The following is a 16,004-nucleotide window of genomic DNA, read 5'->3' as shown; positions in this document are numbered from 1 at the left end:
TTAATGAGGTATAAAGCACATTTTATAAAATTCACCCATTTTAAGTGTATAATTATGAGTTTTACAAATATATGCCCTTGGGTAAAGACCACAATCAAAATGGGGAATATTTCCGTCACCCTGAAAAGTTTCCTTAAGCCCCTTTTTGTTCAATCCCCTGACACCATCCCCTTGCCCCTGAGAACCACCGATACGCTTTCTGTTACTGTAGTTTGGTCTCATACAGAGTTTCACATACATGGAAACATAGAGCCTTTTGGTGTGTGTTTGGCTTCTTCCTCTTAGCACAATGCTCTTGAGATTCACCCGTGTTCTTATAGGTATCAGTCGTCTGTTAAAACCATAATTGTTTAAATCCATTGATCAGTTAATGCATGTTTCAGTTGTTTTCAGTTGGCAGCTAATATGAGTAAAGCTCCTATGACCAGATGCGTACAAGTATCTCTGAGGCCATATGCTTGCACTTCTCTTTGAAGAATAACTAGAAATGAAATCCTGGGTCACAGGATAAGAAGTTCCCAGACTGTTTTCCAAAGTTTCCGTTCCGTTTCACCTTACCATCAACGTTGTAAGAAAGTGGCAGTGTCTCCACAGCCTTGCCAACACTTGATGGGGCCAGTCTTTTGATATTAGCCATTCTGGTGGGTGTGTGGGGATATCTCATTGTGATTTCAAACACATTTCCCTAAAATTTGGAACTATTGAGCACCTTTTCGTGTGCTTATTTGCTGCTCATCTATCTTCTCTGTTCAAGAATTTGTTCAATTGAATTTTTGTCTTCTTTTATGAAGTTATAAAATTTAATTATATATTCTTATGTCAGATATATATTTTTTAAATATTTTTTCCTGGTCTGTGGTTTACCTATTCATTTCCATAATAGTGTCTATATATATATATATATATATATATATATATATATATATATATATATATATATATATATATAATTTTTTTTCAGAGAGAGAGCATGTGCACAAGTGGGGTGTGGGGTGGGGGAGCACAGGGGGAGGGAGAGAACCTTAGCAGGTTCCACAAACAGTGTAGAGCCCAACATGGGGCTCCATCTCACCATCCAGAGATCATGACCTGAGCCAAAATCAAGAGTCGGATGCTTTACTGAGTCACCCAGGTGCCCCCATTATAGTGTCTTTTAAAGTGCAGAAGTTTTTAATTTTGAAAAAGTCTATCAGTTTTTCTTTTATAGTGTATGGTTGTGTGTGTGTGTGTGTGTATGTGTGTGTGTGTGTGTGTTTATTGTATTTATTTACTTGTCAGAGAGTGAGAAAGAGAGCACAAGCAGGGGGAGCAGCAGGCAGATGGAGAAGCAGACTCCCTGCTGAGCAAGAAGCCCCATGCAGGACTCTATCCCAGGACCCTGGGATCATAACCTGAGCCGAAGGCAGACACTTAACTGACTGAGCCACCCAAGCATCCCTATAGTGTATGGTTTTATATTCTAAAAGATTTTTTACCTAAGCCAAAATCACAAAGATTTTCTGCTATGATCTTTTTCTGGAAATATAATGTATCTATTTTTTAGCAGCTTTTATGATTTTTTTCTTTTTGACTGGGTTTCAGCAATTTGATTTTGATAAAACAACTTGATGTTGTTTTCTCCATACGTGAGGTTGATTGACTTTCTTGAATCTTTGGGTTTATGCTTTTCAACACATTTGGAATTTCCACCTTTCATATCTTCAAACATTTCTTTTTCTCATCCAGCCCCTTTCTGATAGTCCAATTACTTTTGACCACTTAATACCATCTCATTGCTCACTAGAGCCCTGTTCCTTTTTCCCAGTTTTGTATCTCTCTGTGCTTCACTGTGGATAGTTTCTATTGTTATGTCCACAAGCTCACTGATCTTTCTTCTACAGGGTCTAATGTGCTATTATTCCCTTCTAGAGGCACTTTTTTGTCTGTTTTACAGATCACATTTGCATCTGTAGAAGGTTGATTCAGGTCTTTTTCATCTTTTTTTTCCTCGTCCTGTTCTATTTCATGATTTTCAATTATTTATATAATTTGTATTGACTTGTCTTAAAATTCTTGTTGACTAATTATACAGGCTGTAATTTCTGGTTCTGTTGCTTTTGATTCACATTTCTCCCGGTTACAAGTTATGTTTCTCTGTTTCTTTGTATGCCTAGTAATTTTTTCCTTTTTTTTAATAGTATGATTAAATACAATGTTGTATTAGTTTCAAGTGTACACTATAATGATTCAATAATTCTATACATTACTTAGTGCTCATGAAGATAAGTGTACTCTTAATCCCCATTACCTAGTTCACCCATCCCCCACCCACCTCCCCTTTGGTAACCACCAGTTTGTTCACTGTATTTAAGAGTCTGGTTTTTTGTTTTTTTGGTGTTTTTTTTTTTTTTTTTGCCTCTTTTTCCCTTGGTTCATTTGTTTTGTTTCTTAAGTTCCACATATAAGTGAAATCATATGGTATTTGTCTTTTCCTGACTGACTTATTTCACATAGCATTATACCCTCTAGGTTCAACCAAGTTGTTGCAAATGGCATGCCTACTAATTTTTATTGGATACCAGACACTGAGTTTTTTTAGTGAATGTTGAATATTGTTGTTTCTTTAAAGAGTGTTAGGCTTCATTGTGGCACACTACTAAGTCTCTTGTGGATCAATCTGATCATTTCAAGGTTTGCTTTTTTTAATTCTTGGAAATCATATCCATGTACCTCAATCTGTTTTGGACTCCTCTGCTAGCATTAAAGATAGAAATGAAATCATTAATTTGAACCAAAAAAAAAAAAAGAGTCAACATCAAACCCAGGGTCAACTAGATTTTCTTCTATATTATCTTCTTTGAGTTTATAATTTCATGTTTTATATTTAGGTCATGATCCATTTTTAGTTAATTTTAGTGAAAGGTGTAAGGTTTGTGTATAATTTTTTCTGGCATGTGGGTGTCCATTTATTCCAACACTGTTTGTTGAAGAGAATATACTTTGGTCATTGAATTGCCTGTGTTCCTTTGTCAACGACTAGTTAGCTGTATTTGTGCAGTTTATTTTTTGGCCCTCTGTTCTGTTCCATTGATCTATGTATCTATTTTTCACCAATACCACAGTATCTTGATCACTCTATCTTTATAGAAAGTCTTAAAGTTGAGTAGTGTCAGTCCTCTGACTCTTCTTCTCCTTCAATTTTGTATTGGTTATCCTGGGTCTTTTGCCTCTCTAAATAACCTTTTTTTTTCATCTTTATTTTTAAAATTTTTAAATTTAAATTCAATTAATTAACATATGGTATATTATTCATTTCAGAGGTAGAGGTCAGTGGTTCATCAGTCCTATATAATACCCAGTGCTCATTACATCATGCCTCTCTATAAACTTCAGAATCAGTTTCTAAATATTCACAAAATAACTTGCTGGGATTTTAATTGGGTTTGCTTAAAATCTTTAGGTCAAGTTGGAAAGAACTGCCATGATAATAATATTGTGTCTTCCTGTCATTGTACATGGAACATACCTTTATTTATTTAGGTCCTCTTTGATATTTTTTTATCAGAGTTTTGTCATTTTCCTCATATAAATCTTGTTCATATCTTGCTCAATTTATACTTTAGTCTTTCATTTGTTTGGGGTAAATGGTATTATGTTTTTAATTTCAAATTTCAATGCTTTATTGCTCTTAAATAAGAAAGCAATTGACTTTTGTATATTAACCTTTATCCTGCAAATTTGCTATAATCACTTTTTAGTTTCAGGAGGGTTTTTTGTTGTTGGTTCCCTGGGATTTTCTACATAAACAGTCATATCATCTGTGAACATTTTTCTTTCTTCCTTCCCAATCTATAAACCTTTTATTTCCTTTCCTGTCTTATTGCCTTAGCTCAGACTTACAGTATGGTATTGAATAGGAATGGTGGCAGTGAACATTCTTGACTGTTCCTGATATTACATATTAGTCTTTTAATGCTATTTTCTAGGATATTGCATGACTTTATACTCTGGATCATTAACCTGGAATTCCCACTCTATCCATCTTAATATTTTCCAATCACATTTTTAGTTTACAAGAACTCCTTTTTTCTGATTTTTCTTTTTTCACATCAACATATTCCTTTTAAATTTATACAATATCCTGTATAATCTCTCTGAGGACACTAATTAGGTTTTCTTAAAAGTTATTTCCTGCTCTCTGTCTCTGCTTTCTCCTGAATTATTCTATTCATTTATTTTTAATCCTCTCTTTAATATTGCTCATTTTCTTCCGATTCTTTTGACGCTTGGTTGACTGTTTATATTTATGCATAAAGGACATTTTTCTGTTATTGATAGTTGAAATGGATTTCCTCTACAGCTGTGCGAGACTGTTTCTCCATTGGCCCCTTCCCCGAATAGGATGACAGACTGTGCATTTTGAGTAAGTTGTGTGGGCTCTTTCAAAGGTGTGAAAAATAAGTAAGAAGGAAGTGAGATTGGCTTCCTTAAAAAGCAATACAAGGTTTGTAAAGCTAACTGTAGTTAGTGCCTGACACCAATAATCATGTTAGTTGCTATTATTGGCCATGGTGGCTGTGATGGTGGTTGTATCCAGATTTGTGAACTTAATACCTACTGGCACATCTAAGTCTTTTCCAGGCAAAAATTGCTGCTTTTATGAAACACTATCTACATGCCAACCTCTTATATATACTCTCTTTATTCCTTATAGTAATTATGCAAGGTAAGCATACTATTTCCATTATGCAGATGAGAAAACAGACGTTTGGAGTAAATAATCACCTAGCCTATCAAAACAGCTATTAAGCAGCAAAGACAGGATTTCACACATTTCTATGAGCTCCCAAAGTCAGGAAGTGCTCTCTCCATCACACCTGCTATGTTGTCCCTCACACACTATTACTGAGTCAGGCCTCTCTGCTATGGTGCATCACTGGTTGATTTTTTGGGCCTTAACTGCATGCTTTTTTACTCTTATTTTAATTCAACTTGTTAGTTTCAGGCTCTCATTTCTGAGGGATTTTTAAAAATCTGGCTCTATTAGTTTTTCCTCTCATTTTATATCTTCTGATAATCTAATGAACAAAATTTTTGAGTCTGCATACAAATTACTGACAAAAGATTGACTTTAAAAGGCTGAAGATAGAACCCTGAAGCATGCCACTATAGTCCTTCCTCAATGTGAGATTAATCTATTACTTAGCACCACTCAGTAAGGTGGCTCACTCAGACAAATTTTCTGGCCCTGGAATAACAAAACTCATCCAGAATGAAACTTACAACAGTAATTACAAATAAATGAATAACTTGAAAATCTCCAAGATGCTCATCCTACTCTAAAATTCTACCAAAATCCACCTTTACTTGTCTATCACTCTCACATAATCGAATCAGTTTCACATTCTTCACAGATGTCATCACAAGTGTCTTATTTTCATTACTTCCCATGCTTTAGAACAGAGTAGGATCAGTCAGACTTCAAAGCCAGGTAGAATTGGATTTTAAATATATGGTTCCCTGTATGGTCTTGAGTAAGTCCTTAAACCTCATTGATCCTCAGTTTCTTTGTATGTAAAATGGGAGGGACTATGTCTGCTGTCAGGCCCAGATATACTATGTATGAAGCACACAGCATAGTGTCTGCCTTGAGGAAGAAGGAGTTCTAGGCACTGCGCTAGTAATCGTTAGCATTCATATTTTCATGTAATAGGCAAATCCTACAACAAAGAGTTTTATACATTAATTTTAAATCTCAGTGTCTCTGGACATCTGTGTCTCTAGATCCATTCAATAATTACAATTAACCCAAATATATCAGAGGCCTAAGACTTTTTTTTTCGTTTATTTTTCTATCTTTAATCTTTTCCAGCTTCATCTCTGAAAGTATAAAATAGAGCCAATTTTTCCAGTTCAAGTGTGTGCCCCCTGCCTCTTGAAGCCTGGTGGATAGAAGTGCTTCTCTGCACAAGCCTCCCTTCTGTTTACAAACTCCATCTCTGGGCTGTGTTTAATAAACGTTGGAGAGGCGGTTCGAAAAGACTGAATGATGGATAGTGTCTTTTTTTTAGGGAGAGAGAGTGTGTGTGTGTATGCACACACGCTTGTGAATAGGGAGGGAGAGTGGGAAGGGCAGAGGGAAAGGGAGAGAATCTTAAGCAGATTCTGCGCTGAGCACAGAGCCCAACACAGGGCTCGATATCACAACCCTGAGCTCATGACCTGAGCCGAAATCAAGAGTCAGACACTTAACTGACCGAGCCACCCAGGATGCCCCAGATAGTGTCTTTTTAAAGAAGTCCAAGTCGTGAACAGACTGACCTAGGAAGATAGCTGTGAGCTCAGCAGGAGAGAACAAGGCTTTGAAGACAGAGATGACACTTAAATCCCTGTACCTCAATTCTGTACCTCAGAATTGTACCTCAATTTCTTTACCCCTCTGCCTTCAGTGTCCTGCTGAGGATGAGGAGGATGATGGCGATTCTGTTTAGCTCATAGGGTCATTTTGAGGTTTCTAAGATACAGTGTGTGAAAATGCTTTGCGAGCTGGCAATATCATAAGGATGCTAGCTGGTATTACAGAAAGGGAAGTTATTTCCCTCATGCTAAAAACTTGCAGAAATAGTTTAATACCTAAGGGATATATGTAGGGAAGATAGAAAAAATTCATTTCATTTAAAAACAAGAGGATCACCAGTAGGAAAACTACAAGCATTATTTATGAGGGGCTCATATGAAGAAACACCCAAGGTCTGCAGGCCTGTCTTTTTAATCTTTTCTACAAGCAATACTTCAAAAGTACAGCCAAATTATGAAAGAGTCTTTGTGAAGTGGGGTTGGTGAACCTGTCTGCATCAGTATCGTTGGGGACACTTGTTAAAAATGGAGACCCTGGAGCCCCCCCTGGCCCAGATGTCAGAACTGCTGGGGCTGGGGCTGAGGAATTTGCAAACTCCCGGTTGCTGTATTGCAAACTGAGGTTTGAGAACAACTGTGCTAAGGAAGCATGATTGACTCCATCAGGCAGTAGTGAACTCATGATTTGATCTTCTGTTCCAGTTCTTAAAGTGAAAACAATGCCAAAAAATTTAGAAATTAAAGTAGATTAAGGTCCATAGTCCCTTCAATACGAAGTATAACAGTAGTTGTATTTATGTTTTGACGTATCAGTGGCATGCTTTAATTATCACTACTGTGGGTTTTTTGAAAATATAAATTTGTGTGCTGTCTCCAAATAAATGAATTTTATCCACAGGCTAGTAATTATAACAAGAACTTTGATATCAACACATTGCCATTTTTCCTCATAAATGCCTACCAAATTTCAAGCTTCTCTATGTCAGCAGAATCACATGTGGGTGACTCAGTCAACATGTGTCTATGTTTTACTTAACACAGATTCACAAGAATGCTGTCTTCCTTCCTGAAGCTTGCTCAGCACCCTCAAACATTTTACCACTCAAAAATCTTTTCTATTAACTCTACCATGGTGGGGAATAAATTTCCACTGTGGAAATATTTTCACTCTAAAAGATTGAAATAGCCACATGTGTGTCTCCTCTTCACTGTCCCTAAATTGGCAGCCACTTTGACCAAGAAGCACAACCATGTCACAAGTCATCACTTCCAGCTTGCCCCCTGGCAGGGGTTCGTACGTGCCCCAGGGGTTCCATGTGCTCAGCCAGGAATTATAACTCATATATATGTATATATTCCTTTATCAGTACTGGACAAATACGCTACTAGTATTTAAAAGTATTGCCCAAGGTAACTGAGGTTTCTTGGATAATTCTGTCATATGCTCTACAATCCAGCCAATGGAAAAAAACTCTGTTTCCTGAGCAAAGAAAAACACTATTTCTTTATATCTAAATACTAACCAACCATGGTAGAATTACGCATGGCGTTGTTTGTTTGGTTTTTTTTCCAATCCTTTACTTTCTCAACTCCCCACTAACAAATGTGGAAGGAATGATGAAATTAGAGCATCAGTATTTAGTAATACTTAGTAACCCCTAATGGAAACATTATTTGAAGTGTTGATGGGAAACTTGTCAATGGAGAGATCAGACCGGCATCCCTTGAACCCAGATCTGTTAGCATCACTGAAGTAGTACAGCCGGACAGTGTAAGCCTCCTGATAGTATGTGATGTGGAGCACGTGGTCCTTCCATAAGGCATCCCTGCGAGAAAAAGATGAACCTGGATCTAATGGAGCCCAGAGAGTTAATGCTATGTACCAGGAATACGGGGATAGAGAAACAAAGCATCATAAGGAAGCAAAATCCAAAACGCAGAACATTCTATAGGACCACCAACCTGGTTTTTACAAATGATGGCATGAAACTAACCAAAGTGGGGGGTGTGGGCTACTCCAGTAGAGGGAGAGGTAGAACCATCATATGTGATGTATGAAGCTTGTTTGAATCCCTGATAGGACAAACCAACAGCAAGAAGCCGTTTTTATGACCGTTGGGGAAATCTGAGTACAGATTGGATGTTAGAACATCCATGGAATTATTGCTAGCTTTGTTAGGTATGATAACGACATTGTGGTTATGTGAGGTATGTCTCCACAGTTTAGTGACGCATGTAAAGTATATGGAAGTAACAGGGCATGTTTCAAGCCATTTGTTTTATTTCATTTCAGGAAGTTTCAATCCTTTATTTATAAAATGGTTTGTCTTACTATTGAGAAAGTAATGTACAATTATTGAATGTGGATCATGAGTATATGGGTGTTCATTCTACTCCTTATTTTTTATACCTTGAAATTTTTCATTAAAAATTGTTTTCATCTTAAAAAATTACATCTGAATTGTCCTTTAAGGTCTAGCTAGTGTTTTCTTCCAAGTGGAAGTGATTTCTTCTTGCTGAGCTCACAAAACCTCTTTTCAGCGTGTAATTCTACCTACCTTGGATTGTTGTGACTTGGGTATATGTCTCACCTCTTCATCCTACCACGAGGCAGACTCCTTCCTTGTTTCCTCTCTCCATCTTTCCCTGACACAGTACACAGTTGACAGCGACTGAAGGAACACAAGGATATAGAGCGCCAAAAGCCAACACCACTACTATTTCATGTTCGCATGTGGAGGGAAATATGAGGTAGCCTCATTCAAGTTGAGTTATCTTGAAGTTGGGACTCAAAAAATGGGTTTCAATTCAAGTTCTTTGGCTTCTTCTCTGATTCAGAGTCACAGGGCCATTACTATACTTTTCTCATCTAGGAAATGGGTGAAGCACTAATGACTTCATGGGGCCAGGACTTGGAATGCCTAGATGTCAGCAAACACTCTGTGAGGGAAGAGAGAACTCACTGAAGGAAAGACATTATCTCATCATGGCAGCCAACACCTGGGCTGAGCCCTGGCTTTGCAGATAGGCTAACCTGTTCCACCTTGATGCTGCCTACCCATGCCTGACAGGTCAAATCAGAAAGGTAAAGCAAGACAAGGTCTCCAGATTGCAGACCCAGGAGCCAATCAGAACTGGATGTAAGGCGGGCCCCACAGCTTACTAGCTGCATGACCTGGAAAAACACTCTATGTCCCAAGTTCATCTCTCTGTAGAAGAAAGTAGTAATGCCTATCTCACACTGTTACTGAAGATCTTATCGCTGATAATTTGTATATGTGGAAAAATAGTAAATCATTTATTAAGCACTGACTTCAAGCCAGGCACTGTTCCAAGATGGCCTAATAGCCTGTACTAACTAATTTAATCCTTGCAACACTCTGTTGTAAACAGTTATTATCCCAAAACTAAGAATCAGAAATGTTAAGCAACTTGCCCAAGGATATACAAGTAGAAAATAGTAAAACCAGGATTCAGAGCTCAGTATTTTGTCTCCCGTGCTGCAAGGTCTCTCTCAAACACGACAGTGTATGTGCCATGTCTGGCTTAGTGTCTGGCACACGGGAAACACTGAAGATGTTATAGTACCTGCTATTTAAAAAAAAAAAAAACTAGAGTCAACCTGAGTTTTCTGTTGTGAGAATGTATGTGTTCCACAACTTCATGCATGAGACATTTTTCAACCATCCCCCTGCCTCTAAAATAATGTGCCTGGGCTTCCAGACCAGTGAGGGCAGTGGAGGGACTCAGAGCCATCAACACTTTCCTGAGCTGCACAGCAGCCACCATCTACATTGGCCTTTGTGCCCCTGCCCACCACCCCCAGCAAACGCCCTGGCTTCCAACACCAAGCCCTCAGAAACACCTCCAAAAAAAAAAAAGAGTGGGAATCTCAGAATCCCCGAAAAAAGGCCACCTTTGGGCATCATAAAACTCTGGAGACAGAAAGTATCACCCAAGTTGTTCTGGGTGTCCTCTAGTTAATATTTATTTAGCATTTTCTGTCCTCTGTTCTTTTCCTGCCCTCAGCTTGTTGGTTCGTGTGACAACCATGAGAATTATGTACAAGCTGTTGGTCTTGACCTTTAGAAAACCTACATATTTGTATGTCCCAAAACATTTTCCATATGTTGCATTTGAACTTGAGCACGTCAGCTGGTGAACGAACATTCTCAGCATCAGGGGGGCCTGTGACCGCCTGGCAACCGCTGAGTCTTGGCAGGACAACCATATTCACATAGGTAGTAGCTTTTTGCACAATTGGTTTAATATTTTGGTGCGTTTTTCTCTAATTTATCACAAACAGTCAAATAGTCATTGAAATTACGCCCATAATGATGGTTGAGTGCATAATTTATAAACATCTGTGAGAGGCTGAAAATAGATGGTGAAGATTTGTGAAATAGACAAGACGTAATTGAGAATTTCGTAACATGGCTTAATTCTGCAGAAAACTCCCCTCTTCCCACAAAACAGCAAAGTCAATTGTTTGATTTTTTCCAGTGTTCACCATTGAGTATGCTTTTTCAGGAAGGCTTTATGTATGAAACAAAGAAAAGTTTCATACCTCCCCATTTTATAGTTAAGGAGACTGAGACTTGGAGAGATTAAGGGATTTGTCCATGTTCACAAGGCCAATACGTAGCTTGCTTTTGAGTCCAGGTTCCTTGAACCCCCGACTCCCCACACCACACCAGGGAGTAGGGAGAAATGAAGTTATCCCTTATTTGGGATATGGTAGGCCTGAGTGTGCCCGAACTCCAGAGGGGCACACAATCCCCAAGACCTCCCCATTCCAGCAACAACCCCGGAGGTTTGTCCTCCAGATGGAGGGCTTCCGAGGCAGGTGGCAGCCCCCACGGATGAGAGAACAGCGTATCTGAACCTGAACTTGAACTGTGGGTCAAAGGGGATGGAGCCCCAAATGAAGCATGAGAGACTATGGACTATGAGAAACAAACTGAGGGCCTCAGAGGGGAGGGGGGTGGGGGAATGGGATAGACTGGCGATGGGTAGTAAGGAGGGCATGTATTGCATGGTGCACTGGGTGTTATACGCAACTAATGAATCATCGAACTTTGCATCAGAAACCAGGGATGTACTATATGGTGACTAACATAATATAATAAAAAAAATTAAAATAAACTTTTTAAAAAAGGGGGGGATGGAGCCCCAGGTGGGGCCACCTGTGCACCTGCTTTGAGCAGCGAGTTCCAGGCAGTACTGGGCAGAGAACACGCTCCAGCTCCTGGCTCTACCACCTCAGTGTGACCTTAGCAAGCCACTTTGCCACTCTTATCTTCAGCCATAAAATGAGGATAATTGTAACCAACCTATTGATGCTTTCCTGAATATCAAATAAATCATATATGCCAAGTGCTTTTCTACCTGTGAACTGCTGGGCAACTGTAAATAAAGGGTTTCTAGTTTCTCTATTTTTAGTCGCTGCCTCCACCACATCCCCTGTCAGGCTGCGGCTGTGTGGCAGGCTTTGAGTGGCTCCCCTGGGGCAAACACTGACCTCCCTGCTCTGGTCAAAGTCTGCAGAGGGGGGTTGAATCCATTCCAAATAAATAAGGAGAAGTCCCTTGCCTCACCTTCCTGTCCCCTTGCTAGCTGCCCCCCACTACACATACACACACACACAAGCACACATGACATGGATACATGCACACACTTGCTCTGTCACACACACACACACAGGTGCACATCTGTACACCCTGCCTTCTTCCCTCCCTACTCCGTCTCTCTCTCTCTCTCTTTCACGTACAAACACACACAGACTCACACCCTTCTCCCATCTGTCCTTCCGTCCTTCATCACTGGAAAGGAGGCCAGTGACTTCTCGGTGCAGCAAAGCCACCTGGAGCCACCCAGGGCCTGAACGTGTTATACTTTGGTTTTGCATGGACTTCTGCATTTCCTGGCTCCACGCAGCCTGAAACTGTTAAAATATCACAGCAGGGTGGCAGCTCCAGCACCCAGACACAGCTCGAGTCGTCACATGGCCTCCTGAGTAGCTCTGGTCTCCAGTCAGAGCCATTGGGGTGGAGGCACCCATAGAGAACCTATGTATGTATAAAAACCATGGAAAGTCATCTGTATATACACTATTAAGGAGTCGAAGTACAACAAAGTGTAAGTATGGGTGATTTGATTTTAGGAATTTTACTTTTTGTCAAGTTATTTAAACATTCAATTATGTTTTTGAAGAGGACATAAACGTTTGCTCAGGAAGTGTAGTATTGGTGGCAATATGGCTGACTGGATATGGCTGATCATTTGGGCAGTGGCAGAAGCAGGAGTCCAAGTTGGGAAAATTCTAGAAGCTGCTGCCTGCTGATCCTTCATTGCACCAAGAGGTTGTGAGAGGTCAGGAAAGGCATGAGGCTCAGGCAGCCCTGGTGGCTGCTCAGTGGCTGTTCTTAAGAACCGGGGCTGGCCCTGGCTCCAGGCCTTATGCCTCTCTGGTGCTGGACAAGTCATGGCATTCTCTTTTTCTGCTTGTACTAATAATATATGCTTCCTATTAAAGAATTCAAGGAACTATAAAATTATATGAAAGAAGGTAGACATCTTATGAAGTCCTATCACCTGAGATAAGCAACATTAACATTTTAGGAAATATCTTTTTGGGGCACTGCTTCACAGGAACACCCACAATACACACACACACACACACACACACACACACACACGCACGATTTTTATAATTTGGTTTTGTTTTGTTTTTGTTTTCTACCTCCCTTGTCTATCTCTACCTCCCCCACCAATAATGAAAGTCAACAACTTTGTGTTCAGCCTCCCAAACCACTCTTCATGTAACATAAAAATGTGTTTCTTTTCTTATTCTTTGATATTTCCAAATATGGGATAACTTCATGCACCTCTGTGCACCTTGCTTTTCTCACGTAACAGCATGTTCTCGAAATTCCTCTTAGCTTCACTTGTAAAGATCTAGTACATTTTTTTAAGAGTTGTGTAATATATTAGAGACCGTTAGAGTGCACATTTATTCAACAATTCCCCAAATGGTGAGCAGTTACGAAGTTTTTTTGTTTTGCTTTTTGCAGCTACAAACATTGCTGCAATAAACAATTTTATATCTCATATATTTCTATATAATGATGCTCGATTAGTCTCTGAGATTCCCAGAAGTGAGATTGTAAATTTAAAGGTATAAGTATTTTTAATTTTAATAAAACTGGAAAATTTTTCTATACTGTCAGTAATATTTCATATTTTATTTGTCCGATAAATATTTATTAAGCCCTTACAACTTTCCAGGTACTGTTTTAGCAATTTGGATTCAACAATGAGTAAGACAAAGATCCCAGCCTTCATTGAGGGTTCATCCTAGAAATACAATGGGGAAGAAGAGATGAAAGAAAAGTAGCTATAATAAATACTTCCATACCAGAAATGCATGAAAACACAATTCTCCCTTGCTTTACCATCAACAATTGGTATTATCATTCCTTTTATTTTTTCCCCAGTCTTATTGATGAAACATGATATTTTATTATCTTAATTTGCATTTTCCCATCAGTAAGTAATTTTAACATTTTTCACATGTTTATTTAGCTACTGGGATTTGTGTTGGATAAACTGCCATTTACAATCTTTACTCATTTTTCTATTGAGTGGGTTGTAGGCTAGATTCATATTCTTGCTAATTTTCATGAGCTCTGTGTATATTATAAATACACATTTACCTGCAGTATGCCTTGCAAATCTTTTCCCCAGTCTATTGCTTATGTAATTACTTCATAATGGTTCCTTTTACCATATAATACCTTTTGTGTTTATAAATTTGACTTTTTGCTATCAATATGTCTTTTTGTTTTTTCAGCCTCTGGCTATTCTATCATTGTTCATTGTTATCTCCAAACTCTGGGTCATACATATAGTCACGTAAATTTTCTTTCAAGTAAATTTTTAGAAGCGTTTTATATTTTTTTAAGTACACATGAAATTTATTTTTTAATATGGTGTGAGGTAGGGGTCCAATTTCTTTTCTTCTAGGTAGACAACCATCTTCTAATACCATTTATTAAAATCAACCATCAGTTCTCCATTGAAGTAAAATGCAACCTTTTTTATATATGCGGTTCCAAATGCACTGGAATCTGTTTGCATGTTTATTATTCTGCTCCACTGATTATATGTCTAGATTAAAACTTTATTTGGCCAGAGAAAACTTCAGATAATTTTATCCAATTAAAAAATGTAATTATTATTGGAAGTTCATTTAATTTATATTAGGAATAAGAAAGAGGACATAATAAAGAAAGAGAAGAGGTTAAAATAATTATAAGACAATACTACATAAAACTTTATGACAACAAACTGGAAAATGTGAGGGAAAAAATCTCCTAATAAATCATGTAAATCATCAAAATGGTGCAAGGAGGAGGAAAAATGGGAACTGGCAAATTCCTGTAGAAGAAATTGGAAATTTACTTAAAGTTCTACTTTTTTTTAAAAGGACCCCATGAACAGATGACTTACTGGTGAGTTCTAACTAGCCTTTAAAGAGCAAAGAGTCCCAGGGTTATTAATTCAAGGCCATAGGAAAAAAGGTGGACAGCTCCTTTGTATGTTATGAAGCCAGCACATCTTAGTGTTAACTCCTCATACACAGAACCCATTTGGAAATATTGATTCTCATTTGAAACTAAATATTGGCAAATAGGATCCATCCATGTACCAAAAGACTAAAGAACTATAATCAAACAGCTTTTATTTCAGAATGGAAGGAAGTTTCAGTAGCAGAAAATTTATCAACATAATTCATCACATCAACAAATTAAATTATCATATGAAGAGATACTCAATAGGTACCTGATAAAATCCAATATCAATTCTTTTTTTTTTAAAGATTTTATTTTTTTGAGAAAGAGAGAGGGGGGAGAGAAAGAGGGAGAGTGAGAGGGAGAAGCAGACCATCCGCTGAGCAGAGAGTCCAATGTGACACAGGGCTCAGTATCAATTCTTCATAGAAACCCATAATCCGGGACACCTGGGTGGCTCAGTTGGTTAGGCGTCTGCCTTCGGCTCGGGTTGTGATCCCAGGGTCCTGGGATCGAATACCACATCAGGCTCCTTGCTCAACAGGAAGCCTGCCTCTCCCTCTTCCTGCAGCTCCCCCTGCTTGTGCTCTCTCTCTTTCTCTGACAAATAAATAAATAAAATATTTAAAAATAAGAAAAGAAACCCATAGCCCCTTATGCAAAATTCTGATACCAAAAAATCTCTGAAAACTGAAATGTTGGCCTGTAACTTTAGCACCAGATTTCATTTTCTGCTCAGGTTTATCTGAACTGACATAAAGAAACTACTTAAAAACGAAAAAGTCCTGTTCTTTACAAATATGAAGTGTTGCATGCTCTATATGCAAGGCATACTCCAACAAAGTATTTATGGATTATTTGTTATTGTGTCTGTCTGTCCTATATTTAAAATTATTATAGTCTTTCTTTTTTTCAAGGTGAGTTTAAGGAGAAGTAGTATGAGACATGTGCTCTCAGCTTTCTGGAAGAAAAACATCACTGCATTTTCATTAAATCTAAGACACCACTGTTTGGAGGGCTAGTGTTTAGCACAGGGAAAAAGATGCTGCTAATTACTTTATGAATCATCAATTGTAAAACACATCACGGTTTCAG

Source organism: Ursus americanus, chromosome 13, assembly GCF_024610735.1.
Source record: "Ursus americanus isolate L20-20 chromosome 13, mUrsAme1.1.p, whole genome shotgun sequence".
Lineage (NCBI taxonomy): Eukaryota > Metazoa > Chordata > Mammalia > Carnivora > Ursidae > Ursus > Ursus americanus.
The sequence above is the reverse complement of the archived record's forward strand: the minus strand, read 5'-3'. Positions refer to the sequence as shown.